Below are 25,442 nucleotides of genomic sequence, written 5' to 3'. Positions count from 1 at the left end.
AGTGTTACTTTTAGCATAATTGAATTTCATGCATAGAGATATGCATAAGAGATGAATATTTTATTATAAAAGTGTTACTTTTAGCATAATTGAATTTCATGCATAGAGGTATGCATAAGAGATGAATATTTTATTATAAAAGTGTTACTTTTAGCATAATTGAATTTCATGCATGGAGGTATGCATAAAAGATATGGGAAGTTATAAGATATGATAAGATGCATATGAGATGAGTTAGGATGTGATAAGATGAGTTAAGAAGTGAGAGGATGTGTATGGGATGAGGTAAGAAGTGTATGTGATGGGATAAGATGTATATGGGTTGTGATAGGGTGAGAATATGGATGTGGATGTGGATGGGTATGTATGGATGTATGCATGTAGATGTGGATGCATGAATGTGGATGTATGGATGTGAATGAGGATGTGGATGTGGATGCATGGATGTAAATGTGGATGTGTATGTATGGATGTATGCATGTAGATGTGGATGTATGGATGTGAATGAGGATATAGATGTGGATGTATGGATGTGAATGTGCATGTAGATATGGATGTATAGATGTGAATGGGAATGTGGATGTGGATGTATGTATGTATGTGGATGTGGATGTATGTATGTATGTGGATGTGGATGTATGAATGAGGATGTAATAATGGATGTATGCATGTGGATGTGGATATGGATGTGTATGTATGAATGTGGATATGGGATGTGGATGTATAAATGAGGATGTGAAAATGGAGATAAGCATGTAGATGTGGATGTATGGATGTGAATGTGGATGTGGATGTGGATGTATGGATGTGAATATATGATATGTGATGTGAAGGAATCTGAAGTGAAGAGATGGAAAATGAGGTGATTGGATGAGTACACATATAAATGGAATGTGGAATAAGTAATGTGGATTAATGAGGGATAATGTGAAAAAATGAGAGTTAATACAGAAACTGTATTTGTAAACTGTTTGTAAATGTTGTTTGTAAATGGCTGTTTTATGTCAAGAATGCTGGGGAAGCATTTTGATCGTCTTGTGATTAAGGTCATGGTGACCTAACTGATAAAGTTGCAACTGCTGACGGAGAGTCAATGGATGACGTCTCGCGTAGCAAGGTCGGCCGAGGTCATGACCAACCTCGGTTCGATTAAAATGGTGAGCTTCCGGTACGGTGGATGAGGGGCCAAGGAAGCGGCCTATGAGTGAAGCGCTAGGTCACCTGCGAAGGATCCTAGAGGGTGCTGACCATACGGTGCTCGGGCGCTCTGGGTCGCTCAGGATACCCACGCGTGCGTCGAGGAAGATATTGGAACAAGGAGTAAGAGTTGTTTTCTGAAACCGGGCATGGATCTGGTTGATTAACCTTGCTGATCTTCAATGGATGAGTCCATGGCTCTGTTGGTTGATCTTGCTGATCTTCAACGAGAGTCCATCTTGATAAGTGATTATATTGCCGAGTATTATGGGCTAGGAACTATTGAAACGGCCCCTGATGAGTGGACAGGTGGTGAGCATTCTAGTTGCCAATGATGCCATAGATACTCTGATGAAAGAATGATGGGAAATTGAATCAACCGGATAAATTGGAAGATTGTGATCAGTGATACTATGGTTTCATTAAAAGATTGTTAGCTGATGTTGAGAAAAAGGCAATTTCATATTGGGTGTGTAAGTGGTGTGACTAGTTTTATGTTTGCATGAACTTCCGGCTAGGGGGCCTTGGAACTCTTTTCCTTGGTACCCGGGACAATACCTAACCAAATTCCTAATTGGATCCCATCACTACAGTGGTTGGGCGGTTGGTTAACCCATGGGACTGGATGGGGTTAGGTTGGACTGATGGATCCGTAAATCGAGACTCAACTTTTGTTATTACGATAGATAAAGTAAATCCCAGACAGTAATTGTTCTATGGATAGGAATCAACGGCTGTGCCTCTTGAATGGGGAAAAAAGCATTGATCCCAATGATCCAAGTGCAAGTTTCTTCCTTGATCTGATCAAGTATCTTGAAGATGCAATTGGATCAGCTTGATCAGAAATGATCTTGACTACGTTAGAGTAAAAGTTTTCCTGGTGGAATCACCTGTGCTTTCCGGTAAAGGAAGTTTTTCCGGGGTTCGGTTTTGGAACAACCGACGGATTAGTCTCTTATCCGAATATCCGTGGGTGAGGCCCTGAATGTGGGACCCCTATTCCGCGTGAGAAGTGCTACTTCCACTTCCAGTATCCTGAATCCGTTGCTCGGTGGGAACTGGGATCTCACATTCTCTGAATTTTCTCATTATCAACCTAGAGAATATGAAACGGTATAATTTTCCTTCACTAAATATTTACTTATTCATTTTCCAATATTCATGGGATTTAAACATAGGATTAAAGAGCTCTTATTTTGATATAAAAATTTTGTATGCATCTATTTATGCATAAAAAATCAATTTTGATGAAAGTAACACTTTTATAATAAAAAAATTCTTTTATGTATCACTTTATGCATAAAAATCAATATTGATGAAAGTAACACTTTTATAATTAAAAAAATTCTTTTATGCATCATTTTATGCATAAAAATCAATATTGATGAAAGTAACACTTTCATAATTAAAAAATTCTTTTATGCATCATTTTATGCATAAAAATCAATATTGGTGAAAGTAACACTTTTATAATAAAAAAATTCTTTTATGCATCTATTTATGCATAAAGATCAATATTGATGAAAGTAACACTTTTATAATAAAAAAATCTTTTATGCATCTATTTATGCATAAAAATCAATATTGATAAGTAACACTTTTATAATTAAAAAAATTCTTTTAAACATAAAAATCAATAGTGATGAAAGTAACACTTTTATAATAAAAATTTTCTTTTGTGCATCATTTTATGCATAAAAATTAATATTAATCAAAGTAGCACTTTTATAATAAAAAAATTTATCAATATGCATCTTTCTATGCATATAATTTAAATCTAATGAAAATCACTCTTTTATAATAAAAAATAATAATCAATATGCATCTTTCTATGCATAGAATTAAAATCTAATGAAAATCACTCTTTTATAGTAAAAAAATAATCAATATGCATCTTTCTATGCATAGAATTTAAATCTAATGAAAATCACTCCTTTATAGTAAAAAAAAATCAATATGCATCTTTCTATGCATAGAATTTAAATCTAATAGAAATTAAAATATTTCTACTATGCATTTTTCTATGCATAGAATGAAAATAACACTTTTAGAATACACAAACGATGGGGATTACTCTTTTTGAATAATAAAAGGTAATACTTATTTCACAAAATTTAAGAAAATTTTACCATAACCTCCTTTGTATGGCTGACCATTTTTTAATTTTTCCTATTCTTAATTTACTCAAAAATTATCCCCAATTGGATGAAGAGCAGATGATGGCCAGGTCCATTCAAGGAATGAACGAGCCATTAGACACCTTAATAAAGAATGCCAAACTTATTTCAATGGCCGAAGCAGTAAGAATGGCAAAGGATTTTGCTGAAGCCTTTGTAGTTAAGGTCCCACCGAAGCTTGCACCATCTAATTTTAAAAGATTCCAAACCCCAGGAAGTACTTCAAACTTTCCTCCCCCAAAGAGGCAGCAAGGTCCAATTCAGAATCATGATGCGGGAAGATTCAGAAGTGAAGGAAGACCCTTCCCCCAGAATACTTTCTCAGGAGCCCCACCTATTTCAAGGATTCAGAGGGATGAGCTCAAAAGTGAGAACCGATGTTTTGGATGTTAGGGTTTTGGTCACCAGCTAAAAGACTGCCCGACTCTCGTGCCATGTCAAGGGGACAGGGAAGTCACGGATCGAGAGTGCAGAGACTAGCCCCTTCCTATCAGTCAAATCAGGGTCCATCTCGCCCAAATCAGGGAAATCCCAAGAGAGCTCTAGCTCAACCATCTGCCTCTGTCCAGAGTAGCCTCAGAACTCCTTCCCAGAACTGGGGCAACCAAAGAGAAAGAGTTCTGCCTTAGACTGCACAGCAGCCAGAGCAGTCACAATAGCAGAAGTAGTGGAAGAAGAAAGAGGACATATTTATGCAGCAATTGAAAACCAAGGGCCAAATCACCAATTCTCCATCATCCATACTCTAGCTGAGTATCAGGGTAAGCCTTTTAAGCTTTTGATTGATTTAGGCAGTACTCATTCTTTCATTTCCCCTGGATGCTTGCGTAAGCTAGTCTTAGATCAGAAATCGGGGAAACCTATGCAAGTTGAATTGGCAAGTGGTGGAAAGATTCTTTTCACTCACCTTGAGACAAATTGTATTCAGTTCAATCTAGATGGGAATTTAACTGATTGTCAGTTCAGAGTTATACCTTTGGGAGTTTTTGAGGGATCCTTGGAATGGATTGGCTCCACAAAAATCAAGCTGACATTCACTATCATAATGGAACCATTTCCTTCCGTGACCTTCACGGAAATAAAGTTCAAGGAACTAGAATTTCAGGATCCCCAAGTCCGCAGTTAGTAAAGGCTTCTAAGTTACTAAAAGGACTTAGAAAGAAGCAGCGCATTTATGTTGTCAAAATGAATCCAGTAGACTCAAAGTTAAAAGCTAAAGAACCTGAATGGTTAAGTGAATATGATGATTTATTCCCAGCAGAATTAACAGTGATGCCTCCAATTCGAGAAGTAGATCATGTGATAGAATCCCGAAGCTCAGCCAGTAGCCCTGTGCACGTACAAAATGCCAGTTCCTGAAGCCATCAAACTCAAGGAACAGCTTAAACAACTGTTAGAGCAAGGGTTTGTAAGACCCAGTGTTTCACCTTGGGGTGCGCCAGTTCTCTTTCAGAAAAAGAAAGATGGAACGCTAAGACTCTATGTGGACTACAGAGGTCTAAATCAGCTGCTGATAGTTTAAGAATAAGTATCCTATCCCCAGAATTGATGAGCTTCTGGACAGGCTAAGTGGAGCCCAGATCTTCACAAAGATAGATCTCAAATCATTTCATTAGATTTAAATTCTATGCATAGAAAGATGCATATTGATAAATTTTTTTATTATAAAAGTGTTACTTTCATCAATATTGATTTTTATGCATAAATTGATGCACAAAAGAAAATTTTTATTATAAAAGTGTTACTTTCATCATTATTGATTTTTATGCATAAAAGAATTTTTTTAATTATAAAAGTGTTACTTTCATCAATATTGATTTTTAAGCATAAATAGATGCATAAAGAATTTTTTAATTATAAAAGTGTTACTTTCATCAATATTGATTTTTATGCATAAATAGATGCATAAAAGAAATTTTTTAATTATAAAAGTGTTACTTTCACCAATGTTGATTTTTATGCATCAAATTATGCATAAAAGATTTTTTTTAATTATTATAGTGTTACTTTCATCAGTATTGATTTTTATGCATAAAATGATGCATAAAAGAATTTTTTTTAATTATAAAAGTGTTACTTTTATCAATATTGATTTTTATGCATAAAATGATGCATAAAAGAATTTTTTTTATTATAAAAGTGTTACTTTCATCAAAATTGATTTTTATGCATAAATAGATGCATACAGAATTTTTATATCAAAATAAGAGTTCTCTTTAATCCTATGTTTAAATCCCATGAATATTGGAAAATGAATAAGTAAATATTCAGTGAAGGAAAATTATACCGTTTCATATTCTCTAGGTTGATAATGAGAAAATTCAGAGAATCTATCGAAGTTAGAATTTTAGATAAATGATTAATTTATTCCTCATAGGAACCCATGACTAGTTTTGAATTCAGTTAAGCAAAATACTCAATCAATGAAATTCAGTAAAGTAGTAATTGAAATATTACTAGTTCAGGGAGAATCTTTCCAGACTCAAATCCTGAATTAGACTATGACCAAGACGTAACTCCTTCGTCAGTTTCAAGAAAAGACGATGTGACCAGTTCAGTAATCTACACTCAAATCACCCACTGTCATGAACCATAGAGCTTGATTTCCACATGTACATAGGGGCCCATGGGCAAAAGGAGAAAGTGACTATAGGACTTGGGGTACTTTGGTAGGATCTTTTGACATCTTTGACACTTTTACTAACTTTGGTCATCTTGTACCTTTGGGCTCCATCTATGGAGATTTGGCCTTCCATGGTCATCCTCTTGGTGAGAGGTTAAACACACTTAGGCTATTTGTGCATCTTCTCTTGCTACATGCACTTATAGATTTTCTCTCTTTCTTGTATATTCATGTGATGAGCCATTTGATCACTAATCTCATGATTAATGGATGCTAGATTCTTGCTTTGATGTGTTTGATTCCATATTTTTCTCTAGATGCATTTCATTTGGTATCAGAGCCTTGATTTTGATCCATTATCAAGGTTTTGGGCATGAGATTAGTCATTTTCTTGATAATTTTTTGAATTTTCTCTTGATTTCTTGGAGTTTTGGCTTAATCTTGCTTAATTTATACTTAATATTTGGAGATTAGTGGAGGGGAGGCATCATTTCATGTGATTTCATGGAGATTTAGCTCAATTGGACCTAATTTGGACACCCTGGACCAAATATTTAGGACGGGGTACAAAAATTGGGAAAAATTTGAATTAATCACCTCTTAATCTCTCTGTTAATCATGTTTATCTTTTTGTGTTTCTTTTCCAAGCTTTCCATAGCCATTACTTCTCATCTTTCTCCCGTTTTGCTCCCATTTGCTAGGGCTTTTGTTGATCTTGAGGAGAGGAACACATAGAGTACCAATTTACATGCAATTTTCTGAAAATTTCTTTCCCTTTGCTCCAAACCCTAATCTCTCTCACATAGCTCACCATTGTCCGTCTCCACTCACTCTAAATGGCTGCAAATGCATTCTATTGCTAAATGAGGGCCAAACTTGGAGATGATTTTGTGCTTTTTCACTCATGAAGCTAGGCATTGAGCGCCGTTTTTCAACGCATCCTCACGACCAAAAATCACAAGATTAGGCTCCATTTCATTGCCTTCCATACCATGTGGTTGTTAGCTAAGATGTTTGGCATCTTTCTTGAGGATTTTGGGGAGTTCTTCATAGCTATGGAGAGGAGAGAAGAGGAGGTTTGAGCAGCCCTCAAAAATTGCAAAAATCTTCAAGATTTGGTTCCATTGTAGGCTCTATCAAGCAACAATCCAACCATTGAAGCTTTCGGAATACCATTGGTGAGTTGCTATGGCCATTTTCTCAAGCAATGGTAATTAATCTTCATGCTATGGACAAATTGGGGTTATTCATGAAAGGAAACCCTAATTTACAGCATTTTAACATTCCTACATAACTCATGGTCCATTGGAAAGTGAGTACATGCTCTTATTGCTCACATCTTTCTTTAATCACACCCATTTGGATGTCATGTGGCCATTTGTGAGACAAATGCAAGATTCTTTGATAAATCCATGCATAAATGGATGAAGGAATGCATATGCTTAGATGCATTCCTTCATTAATCACACCCATTTGGATGTCATGTGGCCCATTTGGATGTCATGTGGCCATTTATGAGACAAATGCAAGATTCTTTGATAAATCCATGCATAAATGGATGAAGGAATGCATATGCTTAGATGCATTGATTGAGCCACATGCATGGGGTGGATGTTGGGTAATAATGAGAAGGGTTTTGCTATGGACATGATGCTTTTATGCATTGGTATGATGCTATTGAGCATTGGAAGAGCTTGATATGTGATTGGAATCAATTGGTAATGCTACATTCAAATGCAAGTTGATGCCCTTGAATGCCATTTGATGCCAATTACTCATAAGCAATGCTTATGGAAGTGATACCAATTGGATATTGATATCATTGGTATATGGTATTACCTCACTTGTGCATATTGATTGATGTTGGATATTTGGATGAGTGGCGGAAATTTGGAGCTATGTGGATAAGCATGAGTTCATGCATAATGGTTTATGATGTAATGGGCATGAGTCATGCCATATCCTTGTAAGTGATCCGTCTCATTTTCAGATTCAAGCTGCACGTCACAATTGTTTGCACTCACTTCAATTTCTAGAAACTAGATATATTGGTGAGGGTACCCCCATGTGTTGGTGGAGAGGCCCAGGGGAGGAGCATGGCTTGAATCCACTGTGCCGTGAGTGCCGTGGTAAAGCGGTACGGTGGAGGACTAGGTGTGGAGGTGAAGACTTGGCCTCAACCCATGCCTTGGTTCGAACTAGGTACGGGGGTGAGAAGAGCTTGGCCGGGAGATCGGCAAGCTTCAACACGCTACACCGACGATCCTCTTGGTTTATGTACATGGCAATGGCGCCTTAATATGGACATCTCATGGGATTTGATCTTGCATTATGCCATGGAAACGTGTAAGATTCCTCTCCCAACCCCTTTTTGATGTCTAGTATCTTCCCCTGTAATCAACCCTCTTCATAAATATAAAGATCCTGTTGCTAACTATTTTAGCCTAGAGAGAGAAAAATTATTCTAGAAAGAGAATATTCAGATTTTGAATATTTTTGGATAGAAAAATATCTCTTATAATTCAGATGAGTTCCCCTGAAACAGAAATTCAAAAAGAATTTTCCAATGTGCAATTGGAATTAATTGGAAATAGGTATAAAGAACCTTAGTCTAAGGGTTTAGATTTTCAGAAATCTTTAGACTATGGTCCAATTAAGGTTCCTATGGGCCAATAGCATCAATCCATGTGTAGGGAAGAGATAAATCCAAATTTGTAAAAAGAAGATACCCAAAAATGAGTAAATGCTCACATAAGGTGAAGAGTTGAAAATGTACAAGGTTTATTAGTAAAAAATTATGAGCAATATTAAAAATATGAGATATTTTGGGAATAATGATTTTATTATGACACATATGTAAGGAAGGGGAGTCCCTTAAATGCTCACATAAGATGAAGAGTTGAAAATGTACAAGGTTTATTAGTAAAAAACTATGAGCAATATTAAAATGATTCCATTATGACACATATGTAAGGAAGGGGAGGTCTTTAAAGGATGTGCATATTTCACATAAGATGAAGAGTTGAAAATGTACAAGGTTTATTAGTAAAAAACTATGAGCAATATTAAAATGATTCCATTATGACACATATGTAAGGAAAGAGAGTTCTTTAAAGGAGGTGCATATTTCACATGCTTGAATGAGTTTTAAACTCATAAAAATTGAGATATTTCATCTCTCCTCTCTCCTCATTTAAGTCTAGTTCTAAAAAGTTAGCTTAACTGACCTAAAAATAGTCAAATATTGACCAAACTGATTTAGAAAATTCTAGAATCAGTTTGTTTGGTTAGGAGCTCAATTTTTCCTATAAATAGAAGCCTCCCCCTTGTTGAAAAATATATAGTGTTTATGCATCGTTACTCTACTCCACCTAAGCCAAGAACTGTGAATTCATTTAATAATTCACTAGTTTTTGGAGCTTCCCTCTTTCTTCAATCCCCATTAGTGGCTCCATCAACATACTTAACCAATTGATTGGTTGGGGGCCTCTACCGTGAACAAAGAATCAAGAAATTTGTAAGATAATTAGTGAATATTGATCTTTCTATAATTTCTCAATGTTTCTCTCTTCTCAACCCCTCTCAAGCTTGAGAAGTTTAATTGGTATGGTTTTTTTTAAATGCTAATGAAGTTTGAATAGTAGTGAAGAGTTACATAATGCTATTGAAGTTAATTTTCATTTATGTTTAAATTCTAATGATTTTTATGTAAATTCCCTCTCACTCAAGAAATGGTCATACTCATGACCCATTCTCAATCCAAATCAAGCTTTTCATAAAGCTTTTCCTTAACCCAAGATTAAGCTATGCTTGAGGCCAAATTATTGGCTTTTTTCTATGCTTTTAGTTTATGTATATTAATGATTCAATCTATTATGGATTAATAATCTAATTAGAGATTATTTTAATTATTCCTTAATGATAAGCATTATCCCTTAGAAAAATTGAGATTTATCAGTCATAGCAGCGGAGCTATGGCAAAATTTTTATAAAAATTATGCATAAAATAATCTCATTCAAAGCATAAAAAGAGGACTTCCTACCATATTCTAGGAATTATCATCCTAGATTAATTGAAAGAATTTCATTACAATCATGGAGAAATTGAATTTTAATATCATGCATAAAGGATAAGTTTTTATATCAAAAGTGTTATTTTTACCATTTTTATTTCATGCATAGAAGTATGCATAATGGATAAATTTTTATATCAAAAGTGTTATTTTTATCATTTTTAATTTTCATGCAGAGAAGTATGCATAAAAGAAATTTTTTTTTATATCAAAAGTGTTACTTTTATCATTTTTAATTTTCATGCATAGAAGTATGCATAAAAGAAATTTTTTGTTATATCAAAAGTGTTACTTTTATCATTTTTAATTTTCATGCATAGAAGTATGCATAAAGGAAAATTTTTTATATCAAAAGTGTTACTTTTGTCATTTTTAATTTTCATGCATAGAAGTATGCATAAAGGAAAAATTTTTATATCAAAAGTGTTACTTTTATCATATTGGATTTCATGCATATAGGTATGCATAAAAGATATTCTTTTTATACTAAAAGTGTGATTTTCCTCATAAATGGATTTTATGCTTAACTTAGATGCATAAGAGAAATTCTTTTATTCTAAAAGTGTAATTTTCTACCAAACTGAATTTATGCATAAGAAGATGCATAAAAGATTGATTTTAATTTCGAAAGTGTTAGTCTCCTTAAATGGAATTTATGTATAAATAAATGTGTAGAGAAATCTTATATTAAATATAAGAATTCTCTTTAAAAAAAAAAAGATATGAAATGTGATAAGATGTGATAAGAGGTGTATGAGATGTGATAAGAATTGATAAGATGCGTATGGAAAGTGATAGGATGTGATAAGATGTGTATGGGATGAGGTAAGAGGTGTATGTGATAGAATAGGATGTATATGGGTTGTGATAGGGCGAGAATGGATGTGATGTAAAAGATTAGATGTGAAGACATATGGGGTTACATGAATGGGAATGTGGAAATGGATGTATGTATGTGGATGTGTGGATGTTGAGATGGGAGTATGGATGTATGAATGTGAAAGTGGATGTATGAATGTGAAAATAGATGTATGCATGAAGATGTATATGCATAGATGTGAATGTGGATGTAGATGTGGATGTATAGATGTGAATGGGAATGTGGATGTGGATGTATGTATGTATGTGGATGTAGATGTGAATGTATAGATGTGAATGGGAATGTGGATGTGGATGTATATGAATGTGGATGTAGATGTGGATGTATAGATGTGAATGGGAATGTGGATGTGGATGTATGTATGTATGTGGATGTAGATATGGATGTATAGATGTGAATGGGAATGTGGATGTGGATGTATGTATGTATGTAGATGTGGATGTATGTATGTATGTGGATGTGGATGTATGAATGAGGACGTGATAATGGATGTATACATATAGATGTGGATATATGGATGTATGCATATAGATGTGGATATATGGATGTGAATATGAATGTGGATGTGGATGTATGGATGTGGATATGGATGTGTATGTATGAATGTAGATAAGGGATGTGGATGTATAAATGAGGATGTGAAAATGGAGGTATGCATGTAGATGTGGATGTATGGATGTGAATATGGATGTGGATGTGGATGTATAAATCAGGATGTGAATGTGAATGTGGATGTATGGATGTGGATATGGATGTGTATGTATGAATGTGGATATGGGATGTGGATGTATAAATGAGGATATGAGAATGGATGTATCCATGTAAATGTGGATGTATGAATGTGAATGTGAATTAATGTGTCGTCGAGATGGGGAAATGGATGAGAATGAATGGAATGTGGAATAAGTAATGTGGACTAAGGAGGGATAATGTGGAAAGACGAGAGTTTGATTTAGAAACTGTATTTTGTGACTGTTTGTAAATGACTGTTTTATGTCAAGAATGCTGGGGAAGCATTTTGACCATCTTGTGGATTAAGGTCATGAAGACCTAACTGTTAAAGTTGCAACTGCTGACGCAGAGTCAATGGAGGACGTCTCGCGTAGCAAGGTCGATCGAGGTCTTGACCAGCCTCGGTTCGATTTAAATGGTGAGCTTCCGGTACGGTGGATGAGGGACCAAGGAAGCGGCCTATGAGTGAAGCGCTAGGTCACCTGCGAAGGATCCTAGAGGGTGCTGACCATACGGTGCTCGGGCTCTGGGTCGCCCAGGATACCCACGCGTGCGTCGAGGAAGATATTGGAACAAGGAGTAAGAGTTGTTTTGTGAAACCGGCATGGATCTGGTTGATTGACCTTGCTGGTCTTCAATGGATGAGTCCATGGCTCTTTATATGGATCTGTTGGTTGATCTTGCTGATCTTCAACGAGAGTCCATCTTGATTTTTATAAGTGATTATATTGCCGAGTATTATGGGCTAGGAACTATTGAAAAGGCCCCCTGTGTGGACAGGTGGTGAGCGTTCTAGTTGCCAATGATGCCATAGATACTCTGATGAAGGAATGATGGGAAATTATGAATCAACCGGATAAATTGGAAGATCATGATCAGTAGTACTATGGTTTCATTAAAGGATTGTTTTAAAGTTAGTTGATGCTAAGAAAAAGGCAATTTCATATTGGGTGTGTAAGTGGTGTGGCTAGTTCTATGTTTGCATGAACTTCCGGCTAGGGGGCCTTGGAACTCTTTTCCTTGGTACCCGGGACAAAACCTAACCAAATTCCAAAATTGGATCCCATCACTACAGTGGTTGGGCGGTTGGCTAACCCATGGGATCGGATGGGGTTAGGCTGGACTGATGGATCTGTAAATCGAGATTTAATTTCTATTATTACGATAGATGAAGTAAATCCCGGATAGAAATTGTTCTATGGATAGGAATCAACGGCTGTGCCTCTTGATGGGGAAAAAAGCGTTGATCCCAATGATCCAAGTGCAAGTTCTTCCTTGATTTGACCAAGTACCGTTAAAGGTGCAGTCAGATCAGTTTGATCAGTAATGATCTTGACTACGTTAGAGTAAAGAGTTATCCTGGTGGAATCGCCCGTGCTTTCCGGGTAAAGGAAGTTTTTCCGGTTTCGGTTTTGGACAAACCGACGGATTAGTCTCTTGTCCGGATATCCGTGGGCGAGGCCCCGAGTGTTGGACCCCTGTCCCGCGCGAGAAGTGCTACTTCCGCTGCTAGTACCCCGAATCCGTTGCTCGGTGGGAATAGGGATCTTACAGTTGGTATCAGAGCGAAATTGAAAGCTAATAAAGATAATTAAATTCTTATCTGAAATTGTTAAAAAGAATTCAGAAATAGCATTTTCATAATGTATTTTCATTCCGTAAGCTTCTTTAATGAAGAAATTTTTATCAAAAAGAAAATTTGTTTTTATAGATGGAAGTTCCCCATTTATCTGGTATTCCCGACCTCACCCAGTCTCAAGATATGATTGCGTTTGCCTTCGAGCATCTCATCTCTTCCGCTTCAACTCAAACAAGCCGAGCAAGACTCGCACGCCATTTCGCAGATTTATGTTTTCCTACCCCAGCGGAGAGAATACAACATAAGTGGTTTGCAGGGCAATATGTCCACGCCCATTGCAACCGCCATACAATGCTGTGGCAGAATCTTTCATTGACTATGATCCTGTTAAAGCTAAAAATGGTGCGTGGTGTCATTCTAAATCATTCGACACCTCGAAATTTCAGACTTTCATGTCGAATTTATAGACTCCTTAGTCGATTTATCCCTAAGGAGAAAATAATAACTCCCTTCGCAGTTAGAGAACTTATGTAATAGGGCATGACTATGGCCCAGTACCGTCGTCTTATGCGTCTCTCGAAGAGATTTTGAATTTTGGAGCCGAGCCACTCTATGTAATTATTGCAACTTGTATATAAATATACAAATGTTTTTTTTCGGACGATCGGATAAAGAAAAATCTATTTATCAGACTTAAGTCATAGATCTCCAATAAGATCAACTGAGGAGCCAATTATGTCAAAAATTTATCAAGACGCACAAAAAGGTTGTAATTGTTTGATATAATTCATACAAATTGTTAATTCAAATTGAAATTCGTAAATTAGTAATTGGGTCTTCAATTGGAAGTACCGCAATTGTATGGAACCCTGACTTGCTTGAGACCTAGACATGATGGTATTTACCTTATAGTTTCGAGTATCATGACTATCCGTATATACCGAGGGTATAACTGCAGCTCTTTACCGACAGTATATACGAGTAAATCTAAGACTTGAAATTATAAGCGTTAATGCTATCCAGATGATGATTTTGAATGTGGTTGATATGATTTTTAATTCTGTTTGGGAACTGATGAATTGATTTGGATTCTGATTGAAAAATGATGATCCTTGAAAATGGGTTGAAATGTAATAAGCTGAGCGAAACCACAATGTGGATGATTGGGACGAGTCCCTGTAATGATAAATGATGAAAATGATTCAGCAAATCACTATGAGATTAGTGGATTATGTTGTCAAATTGCTACTGTTAATACTTGAGACGGTAGATCAAGTTAAGGGATGACAAATTGAGAACTTGCTTAACTTAAATTCCGTGGAGGAATGTTCAGAAGGAAATTTTCGGTCTAATGGACCATTATCGTGTTAAAGATATGAATGATATGATCTGAATGAATTGTTATTTAATGATGAATTCTATATAAGGGATATTTATCCCCATATTCTGTTGGGTTGACCGGAATATAAGGAACCCCAGAATAAATTGGATATTAAGCAAAAAAGTTGTCATCTACTTGCGAGATGAGGACATCTTGCACCTTTTAAGTGGGGTAGAATGTAAGATTCCTCCCCCAGCCTTAGAGGTATACAGGAGTAAGAATCTCCCTTTCTGATCTTATAATTATTCTCTCTCTAAAATAAAAGAAAGATTCTGTTTAAAAAAAAGGAAGAACCTTTTCCCTGAATACTTCTCAAGAGTCCCACCTGTTTTAAGGATTCAGAACAATGAGTCAGAAGTGAGAATCGATGTTGTGGATATCAAGGTTTTGGTCTTCATTCGAGTACGGCCCAAAAGAAGTTCTTTATCTCTTGGGAAGTATAAGAAGTTATCTCCCAGATATTGTGGACCAAAGAAAGTAGTAGGTGATTTAGCTTACGAACTTCTTTTATCTCCTCATCTCAAAGTTCTGAATGCCTTCTATAGAAAAATGTGCCAAACCCAAATCATGGAAAGACGGTAAAACTTCAGTGACAAGTTACCGTTGGCTTCTAAGTTACGCTAGCTCCTTCCTTTATATAAGTCGTAACTTTTACTTGTCATTCACAGTAATCTTACTCCCATCGATCTCCTTTCTTTCTTAATCTCCTTCATGGCTTGGCAACAAGAATTAGTTTTATCCATAATGATTCCTCACCTTCAAGACGCAAGTGAGTCTGTGAAGAAGGATTTTATAGAACAGTATGAGCGCTCACTTTTCCCTCACTTGGGAACTTCTGTAGCGCAGACAAAATGGCGGACCTATCAAGACATAACTAGGGTAACACCCTGGGGTCAGCAGCACTTTCGTAACAATGTCCGCTTGGCCATGGTTATTGAAGCTTTGGGTTTGGGTCCCCGATACTACTGCGTCATGAGATCAAGGCATCCTGGGTTTTCTGAGCGGGTCTTCTTACTGGCGTGTTTTCTTCCTCATGAGAAGATATGCCTTTACCCCGTTTTTGGCTTACCTCTCAGAGGTCCTTTTGTTAGAACACCTCATACCACTGAGATAGGCGCAGCAATAACCCACAGAATCATTCCCATAGATGAGTTACCTTATACTTGTGCAGCTTGTGAGGACTGCTTTTGTGACCATATGATGGACGGGCTTATGGAAGTGTAAAGAGTTCCTCTATCTTTACTGTATAAGTTCCGAGAATGAATAAAGCTTAAATCTTGTTCGTATTTTGAATCTTGCTCTCTTTAAGACTTATCTTGGTGGTTAATCTTGATTAAAATTTTTCTCTAAGTCTCATATTCGTGAATCTTGCGAAATTATCACAAGTTGCGAGATGAGGACATCTCACGTTTTTTAAGTGGGGTAGAATGTAAGATTCCTCTCCCAACCCCTTTTTGATGTCTAGTATCTTCCCCTGTAATCAACCCTCTTCATAAATATAAAGATCCTGTTGCTAACTATTTTAGCCTAGAGAGAGAAAAATTATTCTAGAAAGAGAATATTCAGATTTTGAATATTTTTGGATAGAAAAATATCTCTTATAATTCAGATGAGTTCCCCTGAAACAGAAATTCAAAAAGAATTTTCCAATGTGCAATTGGAATTAATTGGAAATAGGTATAAAGAACCTTAGTCTAAGGGTTTAGATTTTCAGAAATCTTTAGACTATGGTCCAATTAAGGTTCCTATGGGCCAATAGCATCAATCCATGTGTAGGGAAGAGATAAATCCAAATTTGTAAAAAGAAGATACCCAAAAATGAGTAAATGCTCACATAAGGTGAAGAGTTGAAAATGTACAAGGTTTATTAGTAAAAAATTATGAGCAATATTAAAAATATGAGATATTTTGGGAATAATGATTTTATTATGACACATATGTAAGGAAGGGGAGTCCCTTAAATGCTCACATAAGATGAAGAGTTGAAAATGTACAAGGTTTATTAGTAAAAAACTATGAGCAATATTAAAATGATTCCATTATGACACATATGTAAGGAAGGGGAGGTCTTTAAAGGATGTGCATATTTCACATAAGATGAAGAGTTGAAAATGTACAAGGTTTATTAGTAAAAAACTATGAGCAATATTAAAATGATTCCATTATGACACATATGTAAGGAAAGAGAGTTCTTTAAAGGAGGTGCATATTTCACATGCTTGAATGAGTTTTAAACTCATAAAAATTGAGATATTTCATCTCTCCTCTCTCCTCATTTAAGTCTAGTTCTAAAAAGTTAGCTTAACTGACCTAAAAATGGTCAAATATTGACCAAACTGATTTAGAAAATTCTAGAATCAGTTTGTTTGGTTAGGAGCTCAATTTTTCCTATAAATAGAAGCCTCCCCCTTGTTGAAAAATATATAGTGTTTATGCATCGTTACTCTACTCCACCTAAGCCAAGAACTGTGAATTCATTTAATAATTCACTAGTTTTTGGAGCTTCCCTCTTTCTTCAATCCCCATTAGTGGCTCCATCAACATACTTAACCAATTGATTGGTTGGGGGCCTCTACCGTGAACAAAGAATCAAGAAATTTGTAAGATAATTAGTGAATATTGATCTTTCTATAATTTCTCAATGTTTCTCTCTTCTCAACCCCTCTCAAGCTTGAGAAGTTTAATTGGTATGGTTTTTTTTAAATGCTAATGAAGTTTGAATAGTAGTGAAGAGTTACATAATGCTATTGAAGTTAATTTTCATTTATGTTTAAATTCTAATGATTTTTATGTAAATTCCCTCTCACTCAAGAAATGGTCATACTCATGACCCATTCTCAATCCAAATCAAGCTTTTCATAAAGCTTTTCCTTAACCCAAGATTAAGCTATGCTTGAGGCCAAATTATTGGCTTTTTTCTATGCTTTTAGATTATGTATATTAATGATTCAATCTATTATGGATTAATAATCTAATTAGAGATTATTTTAATTATTCCTTAATGATAAGCATTATCCCTTAGAAAAATTGAGATTTATCAGTCATAGCAGCGGAGCTATGGCAAAATTTTTATAAAAATTATGCATAAAATAATCTCATTCAAAGCATAAAAAGAGGACTTCCTACCATATTCTAGGAATTATCATCCTAGATTAATTGAAAGAATTTCATTACAATCATGGAGAAATTGAATTTTAATATCATGCATAAAGGATAAGTTTTTATATCAAAAGTGTTATTTTTACCATTTTTATTTCATGCATAGAAGTATGCATAATGGATAAATTTTTATATCAAAAGTGTTATTTTTATCATTTTTAATTTTCATGCAGAGAAGTATGCATAAAAGAAATTTTTTTTTATATCAAAAGTGTTACTTTTATCATTTTTAATTTTCATGCATAGAAGTATGCATAAAAGAAATTTTTTGTTATATCAAAAGTGTTACTTTTATCATTTTTAATTTTCATGCATAGAAGTATGCATAAAGGAAAATTTTTTATATCAAAAGTGTTACTTTTGTCATTTTTAATTTTCATGCATAGAAGTATGCATAAAGGAAAAATTTTTATATCAAAAGTGTTACTTTTATCATATTGGATTTCATGCATATAGGTATGCATAAAAGATATTCTTTTTATACTAAAAGTGTGATTTTCCTCATAAATGGATTTTATGCTTAACTTAGATGCATAAGAGAAATTCTTTTATTCTAAAAGTGTAATTTCCTACCAAACTGAATTTATGCATAAGAAGATGCATAAAAGATTGATTTTAATTTCGAAAGTGTTAGTCTCCTTAAATGGAATTTATGTATAAATAAATGTGTAGAGAAATCTTATATTAAATATAAGAATTCTCTTTTAAAAAAAAAAGATATGAAATGTGATAAGATGTGATAAGAGGTGTATGAGATGTGATAAGAATTGATAAGATGCGTATGGAAAGTGATAGGATGTGATAAGATGTGTATGGGATGAGGTAAGAGGTGTATGTGATAGAATAGGATGTATATGGGTTGTGATAGGGCGAGAATGGATGTGATGTAAAAGATTAGATGTGAAGACATATGGGGTTACATGAATGGGAATGTGGAAATGGATGTATGTATGTGGATGTGTGGATGTTGAGATGGGAGTATGGATGTATGAATGTGAAAGTGGATGTATGAATGTGAAAATAGATGTATGCATGAAGATGTATATGCATAGATGTGAATGTGGATGTAGATGTGGATGTATAGATGTGAATGGGAATGTGGATGTGGATGTATGTATGTATGTGGATGTAGATGTGAATGTATAGATGTGAATGGGAATGTGGATGTGGATGTATATGAATGTGGATGTAGATGTGGATGTATAGATGTGAATGGGAATGTGGATGTGGATGTATGTATGTATGTGGATGTAGATATGGATGTATAGATGTGAATGGGAATGTGGATGTGGATGTATGTATGTATGTAGATGTGGATGTATGTATGTATGTGGATGTGGATGTATGAATGAGGACGTGATAATGGATGTATACATATAGATGTGGATATATGGATGTATGCATATAGATGTGGATATATGGATGTGAATATGAATGTGGATGTGGATGTATGGATGTGGATATGGATGTGTATGTATGAATGTAGATAAGGGATGTGGATGTATAAATGAGGATGTGAAAATGGAGGTATGCATGTAGATGTGGATGTATGGATGTGAATATGGATGTGGATGTGGATGTATAAATCAGGATGTGAATGTGAATGTGGATGTATGGATGTGGATATGGATGTGTATGTATGAATGTGGATATGGGATGTGGATGTATAAATGAGGATATGAGAATGGATGTATCCATGTAAATGTGGATGTATGAATGTGAATGTGAATTAATGTGTCGTCGAGATGGGGAAATGGATGAGAATGAATGGAATGTGGAATAAGTAATGTGGACTAAGGAGGGATAATGTGGAAAGACGAGAGTTTGATTTAGAAACTGTATTTTGTGACTGTTTGTAAATGACTGTTTTATGTCAAGAATGCTGGGGAAGCATTTTGACCATCTTGTGGATTAAGGTCATGAAGACCTAACTGTTAAAGTTGCAACTGCTGACGGAGAGTCAATGGAGGACGTCTCGCGTAGCAAGGTCGATCGAGGTCTTGACCAGCCTCGGTTCGATTTAAATGGTGAGCTTCCGGTACGGTGGATGAGGGACCAAGGAAGCGGCCTATGAGTGAAGCGCTAGGTCACCTGCGAAGGATCCTAGAGGGTGCTGACCATACGGTGCTCGGGCTCTGGGTCGCCCAGGATACCCACGCGTGCGTCGAGGAAGATATTGGAACAAGGAGTAAGAGTTGTTTTGTGAAACCGGCATGGATCTGGTTGATTGACCTTGCTGGTCTTCAATGGATGAGTCCATGGCTCTTTATATGGATCTGTTGGTTGATCTTGCTGATCTTCAACGAGAGTCCATCTTGATTTTTATAAGTGATTATATTGCCGAGTATTATGGGCTAGGAACTATTGAAAAGGCCCCCTGTGTGGACAGGTGGTGAGCGTTCTAGTTGCCAATGATGCCATAGATACTCTGATGAAGGAATGATGGGAAATTATGAATCAACCGGATAAATTGGAAGATTATGATCAGTAGTACTATGGTTTCATTAAAGGATTGTTTTAAAGTTAGTTGATGCTAAGAAAAAGGCAATTTCATATTGGGTGTGTAAGTGGTGTGGCTAGTTCTATGTTTGCATGAACTTCCGGCTAGGGGGCCTTGGAACTCTTTTCCTTGGTACCCGGGACAAAACCTAACCAAATTCCAAAATTGGATCCCATCACTACAGTGGTTGGGCGGTTGGCTAACCCATGGGATCGGATGGGGTTAGGCTGGACTGATGGATCTGTAAATCGAGATTTAATTTCTATTATTACGATAGATGAAGTAAATCCCGGATAGAAATTGTTCTATGGATAGGAATCAACGGCTGTGCCTCTTGATGGGGAAAAAAGCGTTGATCCCAATGATCCAAGTGCAAGTTCTTCCTTGATTTGACCAAGTACCGTTAAAGGTGCAGTCAGATCAGTTTGATCAGTAATGATCTTGACTACGTTAGAGTAAAGAGTTATCCTGGTGGAATCGCCCGTGCTTTCCGGGTAAAGGAAGTTTTTCCGGTTTCGGTTTTGGACAAACCGACGGATTAGTCTCTTGTCCGGATATCCGTGGGCGAGGCCCCGAGTGTTGGACCCCTGTCCCGCGCGAGAAGTGCTACTTCCGCTGCTAGTACCCCGAATCCGTTGCTCGGTGGGAATAGGGATCTTACAAAACGTATGGTGAATGCTTGAAATTGCAAGGAATTTGTATGCCTTTTGGTGATGCAAGTTGAGGCACATGCTATGTAATGGATGGGAATTGATAAGAGGATTATGGATTTTTGCATTGCTACTTGAGAAAAATTGAGATTTAGCTCCTAAAACAAAGGAGACTATCAAAATTTTCTAAAATTTCTGGTCATACATGGACAATTGAAGCTTGTGGAGCATAATTTGCAGACCTTGGGATGCCAATGAGGTGCGGAAGGTGTTGACATTGTTTGGGAGCAAACAAGGATCAATTGGGCACAAAAAGGGTCACTTTGGCAAGAATCTGCAGATTCACAAAAACCCTAATTCAGCCCCAACCCTTTTGGACCGAATTACAAGGGACCATATGAGCTCTTAGTGCTTCCTTAGAGCTACCCAACGAGCCCTTAACCTCTCTTTAGGGTAGAATTTAGGGTTTCTACAGAAACAGTAAACCCTAATCATAGGGGTTTGAAGGTCTTCTAGATCCAATTACATAGGCTTGTAGTACTCATCAAGGGCTTCGATTTGAGCTAAAAAGATTTGCATTTGGATATTTCTAGCTCAAGTTATACCCAAAATACCGTTTCAGCCTATAACCATGTAAACCCTAAAACAGAGAATAGTAGCACACCTCATCTCTTACGGGTCTTTGCATAGTAGTCTAGTACACTTCATTAGCTCTCCAACAAGCTTTAGATCACTTCAATCGGACATTCCTACCTCAATTTAGAGCCAAATTTCTGAAACCGAAGGTTTCCATGGGGCCGAAGCCAAAAGGACGACCGAGGTGCAACACTTTGGCTTCCGACGAGGTAGAGGATGAAGAGGCAATGATGGAACAAGGAATTTTGGATTCTCCAGAGGATACTCTTGGGGGCACACTTCAAGAGAAGGGGATACTTTTGGGCATACTTCAAGAGAAGGGAATGAGGAGTTGAATGTCGGAAGTGCACATAAGCACACACCACAATCTTCGCATACCATCCCCATCGATTCGATCATGCAAATGCTGATGGAAATGAATGCTAAGATGGACACAATGGCTACAAGGGTGGAAGTCAATGGTAGGCTTGACACTATGGCTACAGGGATGGAAGTTTTGGAAGAGAGGGTCGCTCGGCCAATGAGCCAACCTTCCTATGATAGTGGTCATGGTGCTTTACATGAAGGCAAGCAATTTGGGACAGCTTTTGAAGGCCGTAGGGAAGGCAAGCTACCCATGGTACAAGAGGTTTTTCCCAAGGTAACACATGAGCATTCAACCAAGAATGTCACTTTTGGATTCATGGCGGATGCTAGGAGGCCTTCTATGCGGGAGATGAAGCCTACTACATTCCAAGCGGGTTCTTCTCAATTGGATGGAAAGCAACATGCACCTACATTCAGACATGAGGAGTCAAATTTTGGGGATCCGAGGAGAGTACCTTTGAAACCCAAAGCAAATCAGTTCTCCATGCTTGAAGAGGAGGTGAATGATAAGGATGATGTGGCTGAGCTTGATTGGGAACATATGTCATTCATTAAGAGACAAAGAGAAGCTCATGATAGGTGGATGGAAATGCCAAATTTCCTCAAGAGGGAGTACAAGGATTTTGCACAATTCCTTGGAACTTTTGTGCAAATGCAAAAGCACAAACCCTCGCACCATCATGAGAATGCATCGTCAACCGTGTCAAAGGATGTAAAGGATAAGATTTCACTCTCTAAGTTCAAGGGTGATGGTTCAGCCCCACATGAGTTGGAAGAATGGATGATTAAGTTGGATACATACTTTCAGCTCTATCCGAAGAGTGAAAGGGACAAAGTGCATTTTGCATCCTTGCATTTGGAAGACTATGCACATCAATGGTGGAGACATATGCTCAAGGAAAGAGTTATGCCACATACTTGGGAAGAACTCAAGCATGAAATGAATATGACATTTGTGTCGCCTTTGGTTCTTGACCGATACCATGAAGAATGGTATGAACTCACACAAAAGGGCGTTGGTTAGGGAGTACATCAAGAGGTTCATGAAGCTCTATATGCTTGTGGATGGACTCAATGAAAGCATGCGATTGATGAAGTTTGTGCATGGTCTAGATTCATACATCAAAGCGGATGTCTCGGCACAAAGACCAAGCACTATCAAAGAGGCTATGAGGTTGGTGGAGCTATATGAGCCAAAGTATAAGAGGGTTCAGCCCAATGTACCTTTTCATAAGCCATTTCACACTTCTTCAAATGTGGGGAAAAGTCTACCTTCTTCTACATCCACTTACACTTCCGAATTCCATACATCTTTTGGAAGTGGACAGTCCACAAGTGGAGTTCATAATGATGCTACGAAGAGCAATGGGTTTGTCAAGAAGCCTCCTCAACCATTCAAGAAGACTCAATGGATGGATGATCCTAAGATTGAGGAATTGAGGAGCAAAGGTCTATGTTTTAAATGCAAAGAGAAGTGGTCACCCGGGCACATTTGCAAATCAAAGAAAGTGGTGGGGCTACTATGATCATTATGGATGCGGATTACGATTCCAAGTCATCTCCGGATGTGGAAGAGTTTGAAGATTGCAGCAAGGAGACACATGAAGAAGACTTGGAGGGTCATTCTTTTATCAAAGAAGAGGATGAGTTTCCTTTCGACCCCGGTGGAAGGGATCATGCAAGCATTTTGAGGGACAATATGCCAAAATAGAGTGCTGCCCATATTTACAGAAAATTACAGCAAGGAGATGTGGTGAAGAATTTCCTCATTAATATGAAGAAGGCACAAGAAGTCATGAAGGCAAATGCGGATGAGATAGACGCAAAATGGAGTTCAAGGAAGGTGATTATGTGTTGCTCAAGCTTCCTAAGAGCCATCACAATATTCTTAAAGGGTCTTCCAATTCCAAGTTGGCACATAGATACTATGGACCATATTTGGTAGTCAAGAAAGTGGGTAATTTGGCTTATAAGCTTGACCTACCTCCTTCTACAAGGATTCATAATGTGTTTCATGTATCCAACCTTAAGAGGTTTGTGGGCTCTCTTCCTCAAGAGATTGAAAAGTTACCACCGATGGATGAAGAAGGAGAGATTATCTATGAGCCGGAGAGGATTGTGGACAAGAGGACAAGGGTTTTGAGGAACCGGAACATTGATGAATTCCTTATGAAATGGAAGCGCTTGCCCATAGATGAGGCTACTTGGCAATCAATGGAGTATGTTCAACAACATGGTTTACTTGATGGAAGTATTCCTTGATCAAGTGGCATGATTATTATGTGAAGAATGGGCATATCATGAGGTTTTATATGTGCTATAATTTCTAGACAGCTTTGGTTGGATCTATTGTTGGGGTTACCAATCTACTCCAACACACTTAGATCATTTGATTCGATGACAAATATGTGGGACCTTTTGGGTGTGGCTACGCATCATTTGCAGCTCATTTTTATGGAGGTTTCATGAAGAAATTCAAGGGAAGCTTCACCGACAACATGACTGCCATAACAGTCCTACATGCTATTTTTGGAGAAGGAGTTTGCCGGCTTCACTACATTTGGTTTCCCTATTCCAAATGTATTCGAGGCGCATTTTTGAAGACCTCTCTACTTCCCATGGGTTTACATTGAGTTTACGATTCAATTGTAAATATCTTGTATGATTTTGAGGACAAAATCTTTGGGAAGGGATGGTTTGTGAACCATAGAGCTTGATTTCCACATATACATAGGGGCCCATGGGCGAAAGGAGAAAGTGACTATAAATAGGGCTTGGGGTACTTGGTAGGATCTTTTGACATCTTTTGACACTTTTACTAACTTTGTTCATCTTGTACCTTTGGGCTCCATCTATGGAGATTTGGCCTTCCATGGTCATCCTCTTGGTAAGAGGTTAAACAAACTTAGGCTATTTGTGCATCTTCTCTTGCTACATGCACTTATAGATTTTCTCTCTTTCTTGTATATTCATTTGATGAGCCATTTGATCACTAATCTCATGATTAATGGATGCTAGATTCTTGCTTTGATGTGTTTGATTCTATATTTTTCTCTAGATCCATTTCACCCACCGAATCTAAAACTAAGTTGAGACCTTTGATTTTGATATGAGGATCAAGAATTCAAAATTTGAGGAATTCTGCTTAGAAATCTAGACCTGTGATTTAGAAGTCTTGGGATACGGAATTAAGATATACTCATTGTATTCAAAAGAAACTCAAAACTGAAAACCTGCATAGAAACCGTATTTCTTAAAGGATTGTCTTATGCCAGAATGTTGGAGGGAGCATTTGGTATATGTGTTTTTCTAAGGGAAGCTCGGTTACAACAGCTGGCAGGGAGTGTTCAAAGGACGGCTCATGCGGTAAAAACCTGCCCAGGTCTTGACCAGCATGGGTATGGTGTAAAATGGTGTGCTTCTGGCACAATGGGTGAGGGCCGACGACGCGGTCCTTAAGTGAAGTGCCAGGACACCTAAGGAGGATCC

The sequence above is a fragment of the Cibotium barometz genome, chromosome 11, assembly GCF_041138505.1.
Source record: "Cibotium barometz isolate CiBa-2024 chromosome 11, ASM4113850v1, whole genome shotgun sequence".
Classification (NCBI taxonomy): Eukaryota; Viridiplantae; Streptophyta; class Polypodiopsida; order Cyatheales; family Cibotiaceae; genus Cibotium; species Cibotium barometz.
This window is presented reverse-complemented; position numbering follows the sequence as displayed.